Raw genomic sequence first — 8,565 nt, 5'->3', positions numbered from 1 at the left:
GGGCCAGGAGCAGAGCAGGAGCCCGTGGCTGTGTACAGGAGCCCTGGCAAGAGGCTGCCCTGTCCCTGGGCCAGCAGGAGCTGCCTGAGGAGCCCCGGGGCCAACTCTGCTGCTGGGCTGGGCAGCAGGGCTGGCCCTGGGGCTGCAGGAGCTGCCCGAGCTGAGCATCTGCTGAGCATTCCAGACCCAGAGTGGCTGTCCCTGACCTCCAGTGCCTCCAGTTCCTGCTGCAGGGCCAGACCTGACTCTGCTGCTCTGCTGGGCTGGGGCAGGGGCAGGGAAAGGCTGAACTGGGCAGTGCCAGGGAGAGGAAAACAATGGACCCTTGTCGCCATGAGTCCCCCCGCAGTGTCAGAATACACTCCGTGGTTCCATGAGGCCCCAGGGTCACAATGGCCCCTTGGTTCCATAAAGCCCCACAGGGTCACCATGGTCCCCAGGTCACACGAGGCCCTGCAGTGTCACAAGGGCCCCTTGGTTCTGTGGAGCCCACAGGGTCAGTTTTGCCAGTGGGCAGGGTCAGCACCAAAGACACAGACACCAACTGAAGGAATTGTGTCATTTATATAAGGTAAATCTGCAAAAATTACAAAAGTAAAGCACATAATCATTAGGAAATAATTACAATAGGAGCAGCTCAGCAATGCACTCAATCGTCACCACCAAAGATCAAAGATTGCAGCAGTGATTAAGAAAGATCCAGCATCAGTTCCCCTCAGCCTTTACCATCCCCCAGATCCACACAGCAGCTGGGGAAGCTGTCACAGCCAAGGGCTGCAGAGCCACTCCTGGACACTGGGAATTCCTGCAGGTGCCTCCAGCCACAGGTGAGGCTCCAACCTTGCTGTGAGAGGGCCCAGCTCTGACAGTGCTGAATGAACAAACTGACAGCACTTCTAGTGCAGGAACAGCTGGTTTCATCCTCCTCTTGGGTTCCTCCCAAAGCCTGGCCAGGGCCCCAGGAGGAACCAAGGGAGGTGACTTTGACCATTCAGCCCCAAACAAGGCCAGATGGGGCCTTGTCTGATTTTTAAATACAGAAAGGTATAGCCATGTTTTACCAATGAACACATACAGAAATCATACTGCTCATAGTGATTCATTAATGAGTAGATACAAATATAACATTTGGTGGGAAAATTTATTTAGAGGTCAGCTTTGGCTCAGGGCCTGTTGTTCAGGCCTCAGACAGGGCCTGGTGCTGAGGCCTCAGGACTTCAATTGGTCCTTTAACCTGTAGAGAAACTACAATTCATAATAATGCTTTCAATAACACAGTTTAGATTTAGGCATTAGGCAGAAAGGCATTGTGTCTTGTTCTTCAATTAAGTGCTGTTCAAGTTCATTACTCAGCTAGAATTCACATTCTTTTTAAAACAGCCCTAAATAGTTATTATTCTCTGTTATTTTATCAAAAAGTCCCTTTTTTCTTGAGACTCTGTGTCTTTTTAGACGTGTCTCAATACTCCATTTCCAGCACAGTGTAATGAATGAAGGAGGCCAGATTTCAAAAAAAAAGATGAAAAAGGCTCTCGTTTATTGAAAAACAAGCTGGAAGGAACGGAGGGTCCAAGATAAGCTTGGACCCCCTCACAACAGCTCAAAAAAAATAACAACGTGCTGCGAACACGTTGGGTTCTTTTCCAAGTGAACTAATCCCACTGCCCCCGAACCCGCAAGAACCACGCTCAAACGAAAAACCCCCCTTTTATAACTCCCTTTGGTCCAGGATTGGTGGGGTTTGGATCCATGCACTGATTGGGGGAATTTAGGCACTCTGATAGGTCTTTAGCGAGGTTCATTCTGGGCCAATCATTTCTTCAGGGCGTCGAATGATTGCTTGGTGCCCTGGCCCAATCACTCCTCACCTCGTCCACCTCCCGTCTCCACCAAGTCCTGGACACCTTTTCTCCTCACAAAAAACAACTCCCCATTCTTTCCCCAAAACCAATAGGACCAAACTTATAACAGCATGTGTTAGAGACACTCTGGAGTTCCCTCCCTTTGCCTCATGACCGTCTCAAGGACAGACACGGGGACCCTGAGGACCCTGATGGGAATTGTGGGCTGCCAGTGGTGGATGAAGGCCAAATAATCCTGAGGCCCCTGAGCAGAGTTCTGCCCTGCCAAGTGATTGTTCACAGCTGTGTCTACAATGCCTGCTTCTGGCAGGGCCTACCAAGGAGGCGACTCGCCCTATACGCTGGCACCTGTTTGGTGACAATAGCTTGAGCATTTCCCCACCTCTTGGCCTGGTTGGACTTTTCTGGGGTAACCTTTGGTGGTCCCTCCCCTCACAGAAGAGCCATCATCTGCTTTCCAACCACCGTGACAGACAGACTGAGATGGGTGAAGCCTCCCTCTCAAGGACTGAGACATGAAATCTCTCTATGGAGAAGCTCCCCTCTGCCAAGGAGGGAGACTGAAACCTGTAACACGGGGGAGGTGTGTGGGGGAGCCAACCTGACCAAAAGTGAGATGTTTGCCTGCAGGTGTGGCCATTGGACCAAGAAGACAATGGTTCTCACCTACTGCTGAGGACACAGACTGGCTGTACCTTCTTTTCCCCTCAGTGATCAATGGACTTCTTCTTTATTGGATCTGTTCCCCCTCAGTGATTTCAAGATCTGTTCCCTCCTTAGGAATGGACTATACTAGAACCTTGAGTTAACCAGGTGTTCTTAAATTCTTCCTCACATGACAAAAGGGATGTATTAGCCGGACCATGAGGATTTTGTCTCTCTGTTGGTAGCAATATTCTGCCTCCTCTCTCTCTCTCTCTCTCTCTCTCTCTCTCTCTCTCCTTTATCTCTTTTCTAATCCTTCTATTGCATTTGCTGTGGGCACTCAATAAAAGGTGCATTTGTGTTGATGAATGCTGAAATCCCCTCGGTGTTGTTTGTGCACTCTGAGATCAGTTAATTAACCATCACGAGCCCCGCTTGTATGAGCGGATGGTGACAGCGTGTCACTGCAGCCCCGTGTCCCTTGGCAGCCCTTGGGAATTGTATGGGACACAGAGCATGCCCACTGTCTGCATTTTCCATAAATCCCGTGCATTTCCCTGTCTCCTTGGGATGTTCCCTGTGGCACAGTGAGGTTACAGGGCTATGGGCAGAGAAGAAACCTGAAAGGCTTTCCTGGAGAAATGTCCTGGTCTTTCCAGCACCACTGGAGGCTATTTCCTCTTGTCCAAGCCCTTTCCCTTGGTAGTAAAGACCAAGAAAACAGGGCTAAGTTAATCTTTCTGCACCTTGTTGTTTGGATCTTCTTGAGCACACTAACTCAATGTTGTATTAATGTTATCTTTGACTGCAATCCTGGATCGAAACTTCACAGGAATTTCTAGATGAATGATAGAAGTAAGATGATGACATAATCAATTAAAATCAGCTATGCCTGAAAGGACTCCAGTTCTTTCTGAAGGAGGTTGACATAATTGTGTATATCTCCATGATGTGAAGACTGTGGCATGAATTCCATGGTTAGAGATTAACACCTCCTCATGTTCTGAGGGTGCTGGAGGGTGTTTAGATTTGTAAGAACTTTATTCTTTTCTATACTCTAAGGACTGGCAGAAATCTGCTGGGATAATAGTCTGACAACATCCTGATTTCTCTTGATGCTGTTTTAAAGATCTGCAAAAGTTATGGCAAAATGCTTCTGCTTCTAACCTCACCTTCCGGTTTTTCTATTTGGAGTGAAATGTGGTAGATCATAGTTTGAATGCTCAGTATATGAAGGAATGAAATCCTTTTTCTCTCACTCATGGTTCACTGAAGAGATTCCTGTTAGAGCTGATCCAGCAGTTCTGTAGAGCATTTCAAAATGACTGCATGGGACATAAAACTGTCTATAAATTTAGAAGCAATATTTCTATATTCACACAGTCATTTATGTTTTCCAAGTAATTCCTACAAAAAGGTAAGCCCTGGTTTGTGAAGATTTTAGAATGATTTTCTGGAATTTAGATGGAGCCATGGGGTGAGATGCCCATCCATGCACTCTAAATGCATTTATCAAGCCCAAAAAAGAAAGCCATTGTAGAATGGAGTTCAAACAGCCCCACTGGAGGGCGGCGCTGGCTGCCAGAATCACTGTCAGTGCTTGTGAACCCCGAGGGTTTCTGCAGCCCGGGCTTTGCAAAGCCTGGGGCTGACAGATGCAGGCAGATGCCCCACATGCTTAGACCTCAGAGATAAGAATTGCTTTTCTTCCACCTCAGGAGGAACTTCCCTGGGAGTCTTGTCTTTGTTCACGGCAATGTCCAAAAGATTGTTGGGAAATGTGGCTGTGTGAGTCGCCACAGGCAGGCAACTGGAGCAACCACAAAACCAAGAGGAACTTTATTTCAGTACGGCGCTAAGCTGTTCCTACATCATGAAATGATGTAGAAAAGGGAGATGTTCTTTCCTGTCATCACAATTGTTTTGGGATACTACTATTATAAATGACTACTCCAATTAAATTAATTAAATTTATGAAGTTATCAAAGTATAAATTTGGAATAAAACAGAAGCTAAAATTGACTCTAAGCCGGGTGATCAGAGTTGGGGAGATTTAGGATTTGGCCCTTTTGCACCAAAGTCCCCATGGGTTTCCAAAGAGCATTTCTCAGAGGGTCTCTTTTATACAGTTCTTTGTGCCCTGGAAGGGTTTCTTCTTTAGCATATTATCACGGTTTCTGGAACTGGTGGATGATTCCTGGAATGCTGTGAGGTAAAAGGCTTTCTGGGGAAAACTTCTGATGATGCTTATCAATATGCCTCCTGCTGGAATCTGGTCAAAGGAAAAATCTCTTGGAATATACACTGGAATATATGTCTCTGGAGACAGTGTCTCCCTGCTATTTGAATTTCTATCACTTAATTTGTGGTTGCTGGTGATGATTACCAAAATGCCTCCTCTGTCAGAGGAGAGAAATCCCCTGGTATGACATTTCTGGGGACAGCTGCCTTCCTGTTTGAATCTCTATCATTTAGTCTGATCACTGCCTTTTTGGCCACTGGTTTTAGTACACATAATGCTGTGGGGTTTTTTATTTTATTTCCTTAACCACCAGTTTTTTTATAGTGAATATTACACCATCCTTCTCTCCACAGTTTTATCTTAATGGCTGATACCACAGCCCATCCCTTCTTTTGCAAGATAGAAAAGCATTATCCTCAAAAACCACAAGGATGTCCAAAAGTAACCAAAAGAACATACAACTGTATTTAAAACAAAACAAAACAAACAAACAAACAAAAAAAAGCAGGTGTTTTGCATTGAACAGTAAATAAAACAAAAGTGTTTGTAAGGTTTCCATAGACTAGAGAACTTGGAACTATTTACATCCTGGAGACCCAGTTAAGGCACTTGGTCACTGAACGTTCTGAATCATTCTCTATGTGAGGTCAGGCCAGCTCTTGGTCCCCTCACTTGGCTTTGTTCAGCAGCAAACTCTGGAACAAAAGGAGCAAGAGAGAAAACATTTGGTTGCATTCATCCAACAGGCACACCTGGCAGAACACAATCAATGACTGGAGTGACTTTACTGCAAGAGGACCTGCAAGACCTTTTGACTTTCAGCAGCTGCCTCTTTCTGCAGAGGATTTTTACAGCCTGCCAGCCACTCAGCTAGCCCCATCGTGTTTATTTTCTTTTGCAAGTTTGCCAGCAGATCATGGCAATGCATCCCTTTGCCCAGAGGGGCCCACAAACCCTTGTGTTTTATGGAAAATGACAGTGCCAAGGGCCCATGGGAGGCAGGTTACAGCTTTTCAGTATTCCCCACTGCTTGTACCACAGGACAATGCAACATTTGTAATGATTAAGGTGTACAATCAAAAACGGATCAGCAGCTCTAGGAATTCCTTCTGGCCCATACTGATCCAAGGCCCAGCAAGGAGTCAAAATTCAAGTGCTGTTCAGCTGTAGCCAGGAGACTCAGCAAGTGCTTCCCTGAGAGGGCAGCTCTGCCCCATCCCTCTCTCTCTCTTTGCTCCCAAAAGAAGTGCTCACGAGGAAGCAGAGGCCAGGGTGGCTGCAGGGCCAGCCCTGGCTGCTGTCCTCAGAAACTACAGGCAGGGCTGTAAAACAAACACTTACTGTCCTAACTTCAGGTGTTCTTGTCTTGGCTTCATGTGGCACAGAAGGCACTGGAAAAGGATTCTTCTCATGCCCTGCAGATCCCTGAAAAACCACCGAGAGAAAGCTGCTCAGAGAGAGATGCCTAAAGCAATTGCAAAGCCAGGCTTTCCTAAATTTCCAGAGAAAATGTCCATTTCTCCCAGGCATAGTCTATGCACTGGGCTCTCCCCCTCTTGCCTTCTTTCCCAGCAATCCCTCCAGTAACTGAAATGCAACTTTGGCTTCTCACCTGGCAGCTCACAATGCTTTGCACCATTCCACTTCTCCCAAGCACAGAGAAATTCAGCAGCAGATTTTCTTGCTCAATAGCTGGGAGTGCAGTGAGGGCTGGAAGCAGGAAAATGATCAGGAAAAAGCAAGCAGTTAGAAGGCAGCTAATGCACTGTGCACAGTCTGGCCTAAGACAGAACACAGACACATGCTCCCTCACCCCAAATATCATAGACCCCATACCCCGAGCCATCATTAAACTGCCAAATTTTTTATAAACAGCCAGTAAATTCTAATTTTTTAACCCATAAATGCAGCAATTTTCTCCGAATGATATACAACCTAAGGCCCAGATTGCAGTCCTTTTCTTTTTATAAACACACTCCTTTTTGCACACACTCATTTTAGTTGCAGCTGCCTACAGTCAGAAATGGTCACTTATCTGAGAGGATGTTTCTGCAGTGCATCACACAGCATGCCTGGGTTGCAGGAATACTCCCACCAGCTCTGCTGGATACCAATGGTGATGGCCTGGGGTTTGCTCCTCGGGGTCTTCCTCCACTTTCCTGTGCTTGGCAAAGAATCCATCCTGCTTCCTGGCAGGGTTGTCCATGGCAGGCAGCTCCAGGTTGTCAGTCGCAGCTCTGGGTCTCTTTTGGGTCCTCATGGTCAAATTTGGTGCACGTTGTGCAGCAGTCATGGCTGGCAGTGGTGGCAGCAACACATTTGCCCTCTCAGTTTGGAATGAGTCTTCTGAGGCTCTGGACAAGAGAAGCAAATTCATGACTCTGATGTACATAGAATGTAGGCATTTCTTAAAAGCTTGGTTGGCTACACCATTCCTGGTGTTGTGTCAACAAGGCAACACTTTCAAAGACGAGAAGCTTCAAGTAAAAGGCAGTCTGAATTGGCAGAGACTTTCACATTCAATAACAGATTGGCCTAGCACATCTCTGATCATCTGAAATCAGGAGATCCACGGAATTCTGGCAACAAGAAGCAGCACCAATTAGCTCTCAACTTTGTTTCACCGCTGCTCATTTGCACTATTTGAAGTCAGATTTGCAAAGTTTCCAAGAACACACCAAGCAGAAATTCCCAGCTCATGGATTGCAGCATCAGAAGAGCAGGAAATGAAGTTAAACGCAGTGAGAAGGCTGAGGTGTAAGGCTGCACTTCTTGCCTGACCCTGCTGTGCATGGCACAGTCCTCTCACCTCTTTCAGCAGCCACTTTTCCTGTGCTTTGGTCCCTACTCACTGCACACGTGCTCCCCAGCTGCTCTGCCTTGGCTCAGCTGATGCTGCACCAAGGACCATTTGACACAGAGCACAGCACCATCCCCGACCTGCTCCAGAGCCCTCTCTGCCCAAAACTACCTCCCACCCTTGCCACTCCAAAGGCCAGCACATGACTAAGACAGCTGCTCATTTTCCCTGAGGAAAAGGGAGGAAGGAATTCCAGAATCAAAGCTCTTCCATTCCTAATGCCATTGGAACAGCCCTTCTCCCAGACAATCAACAGCCCAGACACCTCTGTGCTTTCAGAGAATGTCAGAAGGGAAAGGCTCCCTACCCTGACCCACCTACACCTTCAGAGCTGCTTTCTGCACTGGGTGCTGCTGTGGGAATTCTTAAAATCACAGAGTTTTAGGAAAGCTACAAAAATCAAACCTCAGAGACAACAAAGCTACGATGAGAGCTAAGCAATGGCCCTAAGATTTATCAACAGAAAAATTACAGAAGAAGTAGAAAACTAGGGACAAATCAAACAATAGTCTGTACATTAACACTTGTCCATAAGCTACAGAGAACTATATCTAGCAAGATATTAAGAAGTTCTAAGCTTAATACTAGAGCTCTGTGCAGTGTCTTTTAAAGCTTACCAAGAGGTATTATACTCAAAAGAAGAAAACTTTTTTGAAACAAAAATACATGTACATATAGTAGTTATATAGAACTACTGTCAAGATGCTTTTGCTTTGAGTGATTAGTCAAAAAAATCTTCTAAACTAAGTTGTAACCTTAAGTTCTTTTTCTGCTACCAAAAATGTAAACTTCTTCTCATTGTCATAACCATGGAATAAGACTAATGCTAAAAAATAAACAACTTAAGACATACTCCAACATGGCAACAACAATCCCATCCCATTCTTCATTTCTACATAAAGCCCCAACCAACAGCAGCTTCCAGCATGCAAAGGCCAATCTGCAGCAGCTGTAGT

The 8,565-nt window shown here is 46.1% G+C and overlaps 2 long non-coding RNA genes across 2 annotated transcripts; one reads left to right on the top strand and one right to left on the bottom strand.

Moving 5' to 3' along the window:
- The first annotated feature begins 433 nt into the window (after positions 1–433).
- LOC135287595 (uncharacterized) lies at positions 434–2,884 on the top strand. Its single transcript, XR_010351186.1, has 2 exons — positions 434–827; positions 2,493–2,884. It is a non-coding gene; the product is annotated as an uncharacterized LOC135287595 (long non-coding RNA).
- Positions 2,885–5,024: 2,140 nt separating this feature from the next.
- On the bottom strand, positions 5,025–7,344 carry LOC135287600 (uncharacterized). Its single transcript, XR_010351191.1, has 3 exons — positions 6,362–7,344; positions 6,091–6,174; positions 5,025–5,444 (listed from the first exon to the last, which is right to left on the bottom strand). It is a non-coding gene; the product is annotated as an uncharacterized LOC135287600 (long non-coding RNA).
- Positions 7,345–8,565: the final 1,221 nt, after the last annotated feature.

Source organism: Passer domesticus, chromosome 30 (genome assembly GCF_036417665.1).
Source record: "Passer domesticus isolate bPasDom1 chromosome 30, bPasDom1.hap1, whole genome shotgun sequence".
Lineage (NCBI taxonomy): Eukaryota > Metazoa > Chordata > Aves > Passeriformes > Passeridae > Passer > Passer domesticus.
The sequence above is the reverse complement of the archived record's forward strand: the minus strand, read 5'-3'. Positions and strand labels throughout refer to the sequence as shown.